Consider the following 12,973-nt stretch of genomic DNA (forward strand, 5'->3'; position numbering starts at 1 on the left):
GAATTGTGGAGATGTGGCTGCAGGATAAAGGTCTGGAAGGCCTTAAATTAGAGAACGCCTAGGCCTGGAAGGCTTTGCATCAGGGAACACCTAGCCAAGGTCAGCCTGACTTTAAGTAGCAAATTATACAATAACAGGATGCCTGCAGTCAGCAGAATGAGGGAGAATGAGAGCAAAACCAGATAAAAGGCAAATACAACATTTAAATTGCCAACCAATCAGGAAGTTACATGTATGCCTAACTAATGAGTTGCTTAGAGGATGTATAAATGTGTGCACTAACACAGAATAAAGCGGAAGCACCTATTCAATCATAATGATTGTCGTGTCTTCCCTCTCGGCGGCAAACAGCAATATTTTAGAGTCCTGCTCAGCTCCTCCCAAGACCCAGAGCTGGGGTGTGGCATCCCTACATCCTCCCCACACTGGGCCCAGCGTGGGGGTCCTGGTGACAGCCTGGTTTTCCAGACCAGAGCAAAGCTGAGCAGTTCCAGAAGAAGAAGAAGAAGCCACAGTTCCAGGAAGAATTTCTTGCCTCAGCTAACAAAAAAACTAGCTAAAAAGCAAAGATGTCCTCCCTCTGTCCATGCTAGACAACACAGCTGAGACAGAACCCAGGGGGAGGATGTGTGAAAAACACACCAAAACAATTCCACCGGTTCCCCCTTGGCCCCTTCCCCAGGCCTCGCTTAAAGCTACAGGACTCATGTCTGGGCATAAAGCAGACAACAGGTGTAGAAAATGGAGGCACAGAAATTTCCCATAGCCTTGTGCATACAGGCTCAGAGATAGAAATGGATATACAGAGTTTGATTGAAGACCTTGGAGAAGGCTTGCAGATTTGGAGCAGTAAAGTTACACAGACACGAAGCAGGAATGTGGGTTTGAGGCTTAAGCAAAAATATGTTTTAAGCAAGAGGAAAAATGCCTTAGGGAAGCAAAAAAATACATTGAGCAAGAGAGTAGAAAATTTTTAAATTTAGCAATAAAGCTTGATCTAGAGTTAGTAGGAAGCTTAAGATGTAGCAATGCAAGTTCGTGTAGCATTGTATGATTGGATAAAAAAAGACACATTGCGGTAGAGCCATGTAAGACAAAGCAGTTAATGATTGGTGTAAGAAGATACTAACGGGCTCTGTGGAAGTAATTGCTTGGCTAATAAACCTATATGAGGTGTTGTAACTAGAATTAGGGTGGCTTCTGATGTGATGGCATTACATGGAACAGCCTCAATGTCTCACCCTCTCATATGACTGATTAAACAATAAGCCATCTTTTATAACATCTCTCAGCTGTCCCCATCTCTACAGTCCTAACAGACAGGGGACACCATGTCATAAAGTCACCCCAAGACAGCCATGTAAGAAGAAGCAACAGCACCTGCCCAAAGAGAAGCTCAAGGCAAGGTCATCTGCAACACTGGGGGCCATCAGTGCCTACGAGCAGCAGAGACCCCTTTAGAGCAGAGCCCCCACAGGACCACCAAAGGACGTCCAGTAAGAGGCAGATACATGGAAATGATTTCTAGGAAAGTGATGTTTATGTGTTAAGTCTGGAGACAACTTGGAATATGTATGATCATAATGGAATAAATACCCTGTTGGAAAGTTTCAGGAGACATGATTAGAGGAGATGTCCTCTGTATGTCCAGCACAGCAATAAATAATGCCTGCATTCTAATTCTTCCAGTGGTTGTCAGAAAGTTTGTTTTCATACCCATTTTGGCATCAAGAGAAAGGCTGCCCTGTTCCACACCAAGACAGGGCCTCTCACAGCCCCAGAAAACAGAAAGTCTTTGGACTTTACCCTTGAGTAGGCAACAAAGACAGAAGCCAAGGGATTCTGCTCACCTCCCTCTTTGCCTGGCCTGCTCCTGTGCTCCCAGCACCATGCCTTGCCTGCTGCAGAGCCTGGACACTCCCCACAAGCTACACACAGGAAGCACCAGGATCTGGCAGCAGTTTGCTGGGCTTCCCTTTCCCAAAACGGAACCATCTCTTGTCTTTCCTGTCCCAGGACAATTCAACCTTTACCTGTTCCAGAGCTCATTCTCTGCACATTGCTGATCAGAAATGTTCCTCCACCAGAAGCATCCCCAGAGCCCAGAAGGAGATCCCAGGGCCATCATGAAACCCACAAACATTCCTCATGCACCCAGGATCACCAGCCTTCCATCTCTGGCATTCAGGCTTCCTGCATTGTTCCCACTCATCTTCTCCTCCTCTCTCTAAACCTTTGGTAAGAGCAGAGCTCCCAGGCTTTGGCAGTTCACAAGGCCAGTGCCTCCCATATGTTCTTGGGCTGCCCCATCCCTGATGTCCCCTGTTGTTCCCAGGGAGCTGGTGAGTGCTGCTGGGTGGCCCCAGAACCTGTCCCTGGCCCTGTGCTGGGACAGGGAGGTGCTCCCTGGTGCTCAGCAGTGTCTGGGGTGGACTTCAGGAGGGAGGGAGGACCAGGGAGGGGGAACAGGGGTGGAATGACCTCATAGAGCCCCCCTGTGACCTCACACCACCTCCCTGGGAGGTCACAGCTGGCTGTGTGCTATCCCACAGCTGCTCCTGGGATATCACAGACCACTCTGTTATTTCACAAACTCCCCCTCTATGATGTCAGAGTGTGCTCTGGGACCTCACAGTCCTCTCTGGGATGTAACAGCCATGCTATGATGTCACACAGCCGCTCCCTGATGTCACAGCCCACTGTGAGATGTCCTGGCCGGCTCAGTGATATCACACCCATCCACTCTATCATGACAGATCCTGCCCTGTGACCTCATAACCCCTGTGATGTCACAGCCAGCTCTGTGATGTCACACAACCACTCTGTGATGTCACAGCCTGGTTTGTGATGTCCCAGACCATTCTGTGATGTCATACACATTCCTTGTGACCTCACAGTTCACTCTGCAATGTCATTCAGCCCCTCTGTGATGTCACAGCTGTTTTTGTGATGTCTTTGGGCACTCAGTGATGTCCTACCTTGACCTGTGATGTCATGCCGAGCTCTGTGATGTCACAGCCTTATTTGTGATGTCATACAATTGCCCTGTTAGGTCACAGCCCACTCTATGATATCACACCAAAAACCGGTGATATCACAGCTCTCTCTATGATTTCACACAGCCACTCTTTGCTGTTACACCATCCCATTTGTGATGTCACAGTCTGCCCTGTGACCTCACAGCCCACTTTGTTATGTCACAGTCCCCTCTGTGGTTTCAAACATTCCCCCCTGTGATGTCACTGCACACCCTGTGATGTCACAAATCCACCCTGTGATTTCACTGCCCATTCTGGGATGTCATACAGATGACTGTGATGCCATAGTTTGTTTTCTGATGTCAGACCATGGGCCTGTGATGTCACTCAGCCACCCTGTAATGTTACTACTTTCTCTGTGATGTCATTGTCTCCTTTATGATGCCAGACCTCCACTCTCTGATGCCATACAGCTGCTATCTGATGTCCTACCCCACTCTGCAATGTCATATCCCTCTCTGTGATGTCATATTCTGCTTTATTAAGTCATAGCTGAATCTCTGATGTCACAGGCCAATCTGTGATATCATTCAGCTCTCATCTGACATCACAGCCCACTCTATGATGTCAGACCTTGGCCCTGTGAGATCACAGACTGTCTGTTGATGTCACACCGCCACTGTCAGGCCATGGCCATGTGGGGTAACCAGAGGCATTGGGGGGAGGGGAGGGGAACGGACGAGAGGATAAAAAAAGGGTTTGTCTGGGGTCGGGGAATGTGATATAAGGTTTGGGGGGGCTTTGGGGAAGTTATGGTGAGCTGGGGCACTTTGGGGGAGTAATGGCAGCTGGGGAGTTGATACATGGCTTGGGAGGTGTCTGGGGCATTTCTAGGGCCTGACAGGAGGGTTTGGAGTGGCTCTGTGTCAGAGTTTGAAAGCAAAATGAGTGAGAGGCTCCAAGTCAGAAATACAATTTAGTAAGAAGAAAGGTAAAAAGGTGAAATAAAATAAAATAAATGCAATAACACAAAAGACCACTGACAGAATCAGAACACAACCTGAGCAGGGTGGTGGAAGCAGTCAAGATGAGGTGGTCTTCCTGAAGCAGTGATCCTGTAGAAAGGTCTGCTAGCTCTCGTCCTCTGGGAATCCAGTGGGTAAGGGCTGCTTGTACTGTCCCAAATCCCAGATTATATGCAAGTGAGAATGCTTGGCTCCTCCTTCTGGGCAGAGCATCTCACAATGGGATGATGAGTTGTGAAGTGGGTCCTTGATGGCCCGTTAAACAGAGATAACTCCTGGAGGGAGTTACCTGTGAGTCATGGGCAAAGCACTGATGGGCCATTAACAGAAGACAGCCCAAAGGAAAGGGGGCCTGGGAAGAACACTGCCCCATCTGGTTTCAACAGTTCATGAAGATGGTGATAGAATAAATACTTTGTGTACCTCCCACACTACAACCCAGGACATAATCCACCCCTTATTCTATTACCATCTACATCATATCCAAATCAATGCATTCTTACAAAGATATACATATACACATACAGGATTAAACGTTACACACTGTTCTCACTTAAAATTAAGTCTCCCTGTGGTACACAATGGGTTTCCCCATCTTTCTGCATTACCCACCAAGTGTGACTAGGTCCTTGAGCAAAGACAATCCCATGGATGGGTCTGCCTTTTCCTGAGGCAGGATTAATCCAAACAGTCTTCCCTAAAATGCCTTTCATATGTACTGCAGGGACTTTATCTCCATCCACTGTGTGCAAGGGTGCAGACTGGGCAGGACTACTTCTATTGATAGAGCCTTGGGTGTTGACTATCCAGGTAGCTTTGGCTAAGTTCATTTCCCAATTCTTGAAGGTCCCCCCGCCAAGTGCCTTCAGGGCAGTCTTTAGTAGTCCATTGCACCGTTCAACTTTTCTGGCAGCTGGTGCATGATAAAGAATGTGATATATCCATTCAATACCATGTTCTCTAGCTCTGGTGTTAATAAGGCTGTTTTTTAAATGGGTCCCGTTGTCAGACTCAATTCTCTCAGGGGTGCCGTGTCTCCACAGGACTTGTTTTTCCAGGCCCAGCATGGTGTTCCAGGCAGTGGCATGAGGCACAGGGTAGGTTTCCAGCCACCCGGTGGTGGCTTCCACCATGGTCAGCATGTAGCGCTTTCCTTGGCGGGTTTGGGGAAGGGTGATGTAGTCAATTTGCCAGGCTTCCCCATACCTGTACTTCAGCCATCGTCCACCATATCACAGAGGCTTTACTCGCTTGGCCTGTTTGATTGCAGCGCAGGTCTCACAGTTGTGGATGACCTGGGAGATGCTGTCCATAGTAAGGTCCACCCCTCGGTCACGGGCCCATCGGTATGTCGCATCTCTTCCCTGATGACCAGAGGCATCCTGGGCCCAACAACCTAGGAACAGTTCTCCCTTGTGCTGCCAGTCTAGATCCACCTGTGATACTTTCACCTTGGCAGCTTTGTCTACCTGCTCGTTGTTGTGATGCTCCTCATTAGCCCGGCTCTTGGGTACGTGCGTGTCCACGTGTCAAACCTTCACGGTCAGTCTCTCTACTCAGGCAGCGATGTCCTGCCAAATGTCAGCGGCCCCAATGGGTTTTCCTCTGTGCTGCCAGTTGGCCTTTTTCCAGCGATTCAGCCATCCCCACAGAGCATTAGCTACCATCCATGAGTCAGTGTAGAGATAGAGCCTCGGCCATTTCTCTCGTTCAGCAATATCCAAAGCCAGCTGGACAGCTTTAGGCTCTGCAACCTGACTCGACCCACCTTGTCCCTCGGTAGCCTGTGCAACTTGTCATGTGGGGCTCCAAACTGCAGCTTTCCATTTCCGGTTAGCACCAACAATTCAGCAGGAGCCATCAGTGAAGAGAGCATATCGTCTTTCAGTCTCCAGTAGCTCATTATTTGGTGGGGCTTCCTCGGCACGTGTTACTTGCTTTTCTTCTTCTTCAGACGATAATCCAAAATTCTCACCTTCCGGCCAGTTTGTGATAACTTCTAGAATCCCAGGGCAATTTGGATTTCCAATACGGGCACGCTGTGTAATGAGAGCAATCCATTTGCTCCATGTGGTGTCAGTGGCGTAATGCATGGAAGGAACTTTTCTCTTAAACATCCACCTCAGCCCTGGTAATCGGGGTGCCAAAAGCAGCTGTGTTTCAGTGCCAATCACCTCTGAGGCAGCTTGAACTCTTTCATAGGCAGCCAAGACCTCCTTCTCTGTGGGAGTGTAGTTGGCTTCGGAGCCTCTGTAACTTCGGCTCCAGAATCCCAATGGTCAGCCTCGAGTCTCCCCAGGCACCTTCTGCCACAGGCTCCAGGACAGACCATTTTTCCCAGCTGCAGAGTAAAGCACATTCTTCACATCTGGTCTGTCCTGACTGGGCCAAGGGCTACTGCGTGAGCAATCTCTTGTTTGATCTGAACAAAGGCTTGTTGCTGTTCAGGGCCCCAGTGGAAATCGTTCTTCTTGCGGGTAACTAGGTAGGGAGGGCTCACAATCTGACTATACTCAGGAATGTGCATCTTCCAAAAGCCTATGGCACCTGGGAAAGCTTGTGTTTCCTTCTTGATGGTAGGTGGGGACATGGCAGTGATTTTGTTTATTGTCTCTGTGGGGATTTGGCGACGTCCATCTTGCCACTTGACTCCCAGGAACTGGATTTCTTGAGCCGGTCCCTTAACCTAACTTTGTTTAATGGCAAAACCAGCTTTCAACAGAATTTGGATAATCTTCTCTCTTTTCTCATAGACCTCCTCGGGGGTGTTCTCCCATACGATGATGTCATTGATGTACTGCAGATGTTCCAGAGCCTCACCCTTCTCCAGTGCAGCCTGGATCAGCCCATGGCAGATGGTGGGGCTGTTTCCACCCCTGGGGCAGTCAGTTCCAGGTGTACTGCACACTCCTCCAGGTGAAGGCAAACTAGGGCCTGCACTCTGCTGCCAAAGGAATGGAGAAGAAGGCAATGTCAATGGTCGCATACCACTTTGCTGCCTTGGACTCCAGCTCATATTGAAGCTCTAACATGTCTGGTACAGCAGCGCTCAGTGGTGGCGTGACTTCATTCAGAGCACGGTAATCCACCGTCAGTCTCCATTCTCCACTGGACTTACGCACAGGCCATATTGGGCTGTTGAAAGGTGAATGAGTCTTACTGACCACCCCTTGGCTCTCCAGTTTACGAATCATCTCATGTATGGGAATCCCAGAGTCTCTGTTAGTGCGGTATTGGCGGCGGTGTACTGTTGTTGTGGCAGTTGGTACCTGTTGTTCTTCGACTCTGAGCAGTCCCACAGCAGAGGGGTCATCTGAGAGACCAGGCAAAGTATTCAACTGTCTGATGTTTTCTTTCTCAACTGCAGCTATTCCAAAAGCCCAACGATATCCTTTCGGGTCTTTAAAATATCCATTCCTGAGATAGTCTATGCCGAGAATGCATGGGGCCTCTGGACCAGTTGTGATGGGGTGTTTCTGCCACCCATTCCCAGTTAAACTCACTTTAGCCTCTAATACAGTCAGTTCCTGGGACCCTCCTGTCACCCCAGAAATAGAGATGGATTCTGTTCCTACATACCTTGATGGCATCATGGTACATTGGGCCCCAGTGTCAGCCAACGCCATATATTCTTGTGGGTCAGATGTGCCAGGCCATCGGATCCAAACAGTCCAGTAGATCTGATTGTCCCTTTTCTCTTCCTGGGTAGTGGCAGGGGCCCTCTATTCCTGGTCATGGCATACATTGTTCTTTTTCTGTACATATGTTTCTGAGGTGTCTTCAAGACGATCAGTTATATCTTCAGTCCTGTACTGTCTGGAGTTCTGAGAGACTGGGGCAACATTGATCCTAGATGGGCTTCTTGTGGTAGGTGTTTCTCTTTTCAGTTCACATACCCGGGCTGCAAAGGAGGAGGTGGGTTTTCCATCCCACTTCTTCATGTCTTCTCCATGCTCTTGAAGAAAAGACCAGAGGTTACCTTGTGGTGTGTATCCTCGCTCCCTGGCTGGGGGACTCCTGCTCCTAATGGCAGAGACTCTCGTCGGCTCTGGTGAGATATGGTAAATTTCTTCCTTAAGTTCTTTTAATTTCTGATGACCTTCTTCAATCAAGCTCTGGACTTGCTCAGCCGGTCTTGTTTCCACAGACGAGACATGGGTACAAACTGGGGCGGTGACAGTGTCCTCGTAAATTCTTAATTTATTAGCCAAGACACCCACCTTGTCCTCACTTTCCCTCCATTGCAGTGTTGCCAAGTAATGTGAGTACACCTCTGGTCCAAGCTGTGCAAATCTCAACCACATCTGTGATGTGCACTGGACATCATCTGGGCTTTTAGGAAATCTCTCGTCTTCTGAAAAAATGATCTCCAGCACAGCCAATTCCCTCAGGCGTTGGATACCTTGTTCTATTGTGCTCCATTTGCCTTGGTGCACTTGGAGGTCTTCTTTACAAAGGTATCTGTCTTTCACATTTGTTAGCAGTTGCTGCCAGAGGCTGAGAGGTTCTTGGGTTTTCCCGATCCCCTGGTCAATGACCACATCCCAGGACAGTGATCCCAGTTGCCTGGCCTCAATTCCATCCAGAATGGTGTAATGACAGCAGCATCCCAGAAGCGCAGGAGCGAGGTCAGGATGGACTCGTTGGTCTGGCAGATAAATTCTCTTTGCAGGTCACGCAGCTCACCCAGAGACAGAGAGCGAGTAATAATCTCTATCTCTGTCTCCTCTGCTGGCTGCGAAGGTCCTGCTGCATCCTTGTCAGTCACTACGTGGACTGATTTGCTCCTTGACTTCTTTTCCTGAGTGGTAGCAACTGCTACTGGTTTAGGTTGTTGCAGTTCAGTGACGGTTTGTGTGGAGATGCTGACGGCACCTTTAGTTCCTTTCTCCTCTGTGACAGTCTGCATAGATGTGGACACTGTTGCTTCACTTTTGGCTTCTTTCTCCTCTCCAATGGTCTGTGTAGATGAGGACACTGTTGCCTTGCCTTTGGTTCCCTTCTCCTCTGTGACAGACTGTGTAAACACTGATGCTGTTGCTTTGCTTCTCTGTCCCTCTTCCTCTTCCTTAAGAACACGCTTCATCACACCATGTAGTGTTTTGATTCTAAGCATGGTGCAGAAAAAAAAAGGGCCATGCACAGAAGACAAAGCAGGACTAACAACAACATCATACTGTCCTTGGCATCCAGAGAGTACTCAATATTTTCAAAAACTGCTCTGTAAACTGCTCTGTTATGCCTGAAAAGCTGGAAAAAATCATTCTTTACTCCTTCCCACAGGGGCTGAGTGAGATTGTTGAGGCTCCAGATGTAGCATCCTAGACCAGGACACGAATCCAAAACTGGGTATATATTCTGAATGCTGTTCATTGCCTCGAAGTTTATCAAGCAATGGACATAATAGACCAATAAGGCAATTTTAGAACCATACCCTGGTCTATGCAGGAGCATTAAGACCGGCAGATAGTGCCCCATGTTCGGAAAAATATAGAGAGATAGGTATAAGACACATGTAAGCATGTTGAGCATCATAGTGAACAGGTGTCTTCTTCAATACAAAACTGTAATTCTGACTTTTCTCAGTGCCTCTGGCCCCATGTTGGGCACCAAAAAAATGTTGTGGTTTGAAAGCAAAACAGTGAGAGGCTCCAAGTCAGAAATACAATTTAGTAAGAAGAAAGGTAAAAAGGTGAAATAAAATAAATGCAAAAACACAAAAGACCACTGACAGAATCAGAACACAACCCGAGCAGGGTGGTGGAAGCAGTCAAGATGAGGTGGTCTTCCTGAAGCAGTGATCCTGTAGAAAGGTCTGGTAGCTCTGGTCCTCTGGGAATCCAGTGGGTAAGGGCTGCTTGTACTGTCCCAAATCCCAGATTATATGCAAGTGAGAATGCTTGGCTCCTCCTTCTGGGCAGAGCATCTCACAATGGGATGATGAGTTGTGAAGTGGGTCCTTGATGGCCCATTAAACAGAGATAACTCCTGGAGGGAGTTACCTGTGAGTCATGGGCAAGGCACTGATGGGCCATTAACAGAAGACAGCCCAAAGGAAAGGGGGCCTGGGAAGAACACTGCCCCATCAGGTTTCAACAGTTCATGAAGATGGTGATAGAATAAATACTTTGTGTACCTCCCACACTACAACCCAGGACACTCTGCTGATGTTCTGAAAGTCTGAGGGAGGTGACATGGGAGTTTGGGGGGGCTCTAATGAGCTTAAATCCGCCCTGGGCAAAGAACTTAATATTCATATACGCTGTTAGAAATTAACTGACTTTTAGATACAAGGAAATGGGGACAAAGTCATTGAAGCAAAAGAAAACTGTTCATAAGTAGCGATTCAGCTGAGCCAAGTTTCTGTCTCCCTCCCAGTAGCAGAACACACATGCCTTGACAAAAAATGGGTATATTTTATAGCCTTTCCCGGCCGGGGCAATCCCTGTCCCCTTTCCCATTGCCTGAGTACTCAGTGTTATAAATGATCAAGAGCCAATCCAAAATAAAAGAATTTATTTAGCAATTTTCCAAGATCAAATAAAAAGGCCACAATAAAATTGGACAACATCAATCGAATGCTGGGTGGACAGGCTGACAACATCAAGGGTGCCATCCAACCTTGCCCACAAATGCTGGGTCTCGCCATACAGCTTTTATACAGTTTTTCTATCCGGATGCTACGTTTATTGAAAAGTCCAAATATTCATGTATTTCTTTTATTCCTGAGCTTGGTTTGAAAAGATTTCCTGTAAGTAAGAAAGAAGCCCCAAAAGTCTTCCTGGACTCCTCATTTGAAGTGCAGATGCTGCCATCCTCCAGATCTCCCATCAAGACTGATATCAGACTTTGAGTGGCTGTGAAGTAGAAGTCCATCCTTGGTGAATGGGCCATCTCCAGCCAGGCCCTGCCATTTCTGTTGAAATGTTGTAATTCCACAGTTGCAAAATGGGTCCTGGAATCTAGGAGACACCCCCGGTAGCCTTTAATAGCCTAAACATTTAATACAACATTTTTATATGCAAATTTGTATACTGTATCTATTACATCAGGAACTTCCACTCTCTCCTACTGCCTACTTTTCTGCCTTCTCCCCTCTCATCCTACTTAGTCAGCCTTTTTAGTCAGGTCTTGAACCCCACTCATCTCCCAGCTCACATCAACACCCAACAAACCATCCAGAACATATCCAGACCACAAACAGCAAAACATAGAAACAACAACTTTCCTTCTTTAACTTAAGAACCTTTTGACTTCAGCAAAATATCACCTCATCCCTCACAATCCCATGAAGTCTTTGTTCTTCTTCCCCAAGTTCAGGAGTTTAGCATGACATTGGCTGAGGAGCAGTCCATGTCAATTAGTAAAGCTTACTAAAAAATTTCAATTGATTTATCTAGTTGTAATGATCATGCATCATGTGTTTTGCAGAGGGCACATAGTAAGGGGGGGACATGGATAGGTGGATCAAGAAGTCCCAGGTATCATGCAAGTACCTCAGCCAAGGGAGAAAGGGAATGAGGAGAAAAGAAGATTACTTGCTCCAATTAATTGAGAGAGAGCCCGTTGGACGCAGACCTGATGGACACTGTCCCTTTGTTCAAATCAAGGGACTTTTCCTCTGCTTTGTGGACACGAACCTCTAGCGATGTGAATTTTACGCTCTGGGGGGTGGGGGCAGAGGGCACGGCAGCTCTCCTACCTGGGGAGGGGGAGAATAAAGCAGTAGAATGCAGGCCAGACTGGGGCCGTTGGGGACAATTCAGAGCCACAAGGGCCCCCTGGGCGCGGGGCAGGGCAGGGGCGGGAGCGGCCGGCGAGGGGCGGGCGGGGAGAAATTCCCACCTCAGCCGAACCCTCCTCAGGGATTGACAAGGGCGGGGGCGGCTCCGCCCAAACCGCGGGCGGGGAAAAGCGCCCTCAGGGATCTGCTGGGCCGGAACCCAAAATGACCCAAAATAGCCTCAAAACCTCCTCGAAATTTCAACAAAACTGACGCAAACGGAATAAATGTGAATAAGTATGAAATATTCAAGGCTATATTTTTTGTTACATTTAAACAATGAAGGGTGGAAAATGCAGATTGTGCACTAAAAGGTGGCAAAACCAAGAAAACCCCCTAAACACCCTTAAGAATCCCTGAAATTTAGGGAAAATTTACTAGAAGCATAATAAATATGCAAACATATAAATCAATTAAAGCCAGAGTTAACGTATAATTAAAAAATGGGGGCGTGCAAAATGGGGCTTGGGCTGCTAAAATGCCTCAGGAAGGCACCAAAAGACCCCAAGGCCCACATTCCCCTCATGTCTGGCATGGCTGTGCAGCAGCTCAAGTACAAGAGTCCTCCAGTAGCTCAGGGGAGCAGCAGCCCTCATGCTGAGGCACAGCCTGTGGAGAAAGGGGTCAGTGGCCCAAGTTTGTGCTTTGGAAATCAGAGTTGGGTTCCTAAATGCTGTCAGAACTCTCTCCAATAGACCTGTGGTGGATGAGGGTTGTATGTGGGAAGGGTTTGCCAGCCATGAGCTGGACTTGTTGATCATCTGAGCTCTGTTCAGGGGCAGCCTGGGAGCCTGTTCCTTTCCCCTTCCCCAAGGGCAGAGTGTTGGTGAGGGCTGGACTTGGAGGCTGTGTCTGTCCCCACAGCCGGTTCCGTGGGGCTGCGGATGCTCCTGCCAGTGTGGGCTTGTCTGAGCCGGGCCTTGTGCCTCTTTCAGGTGTCCCTGCTGCAGTCACAGCTGGCCCGGGACCAGCAGGAGCACCTGGAGAGCTGTGCAGGGAGCAGGCAGGACACTCCTGTTGAGTCACAGGGTGCAGAAAGGACCTCCTTGCTTCCTCAGCATCTCAGAGAGAAGCCAAGATACAGCTTGATGAGAGACCTTGTGCCTCTTTCAGGTGTCCCTGCTGCAGTCACAGCTCACCCGGGACCAACAGCACTGGCAGAACTATGTTAAGAGCTGTGCAAGGAC

The sequence above is a fragment of the Zosterops lateralis genome (assembly GCF_965231275.1).
Source record: "Zosterops lateralis genome assembly, chromosome: 16".
Lineage (NCBI taxonomy): Eukaryota > Metazoa > Chordata > Aves > Passeriformes > Zosteropidae > Zosterops > Zosterops lateralis.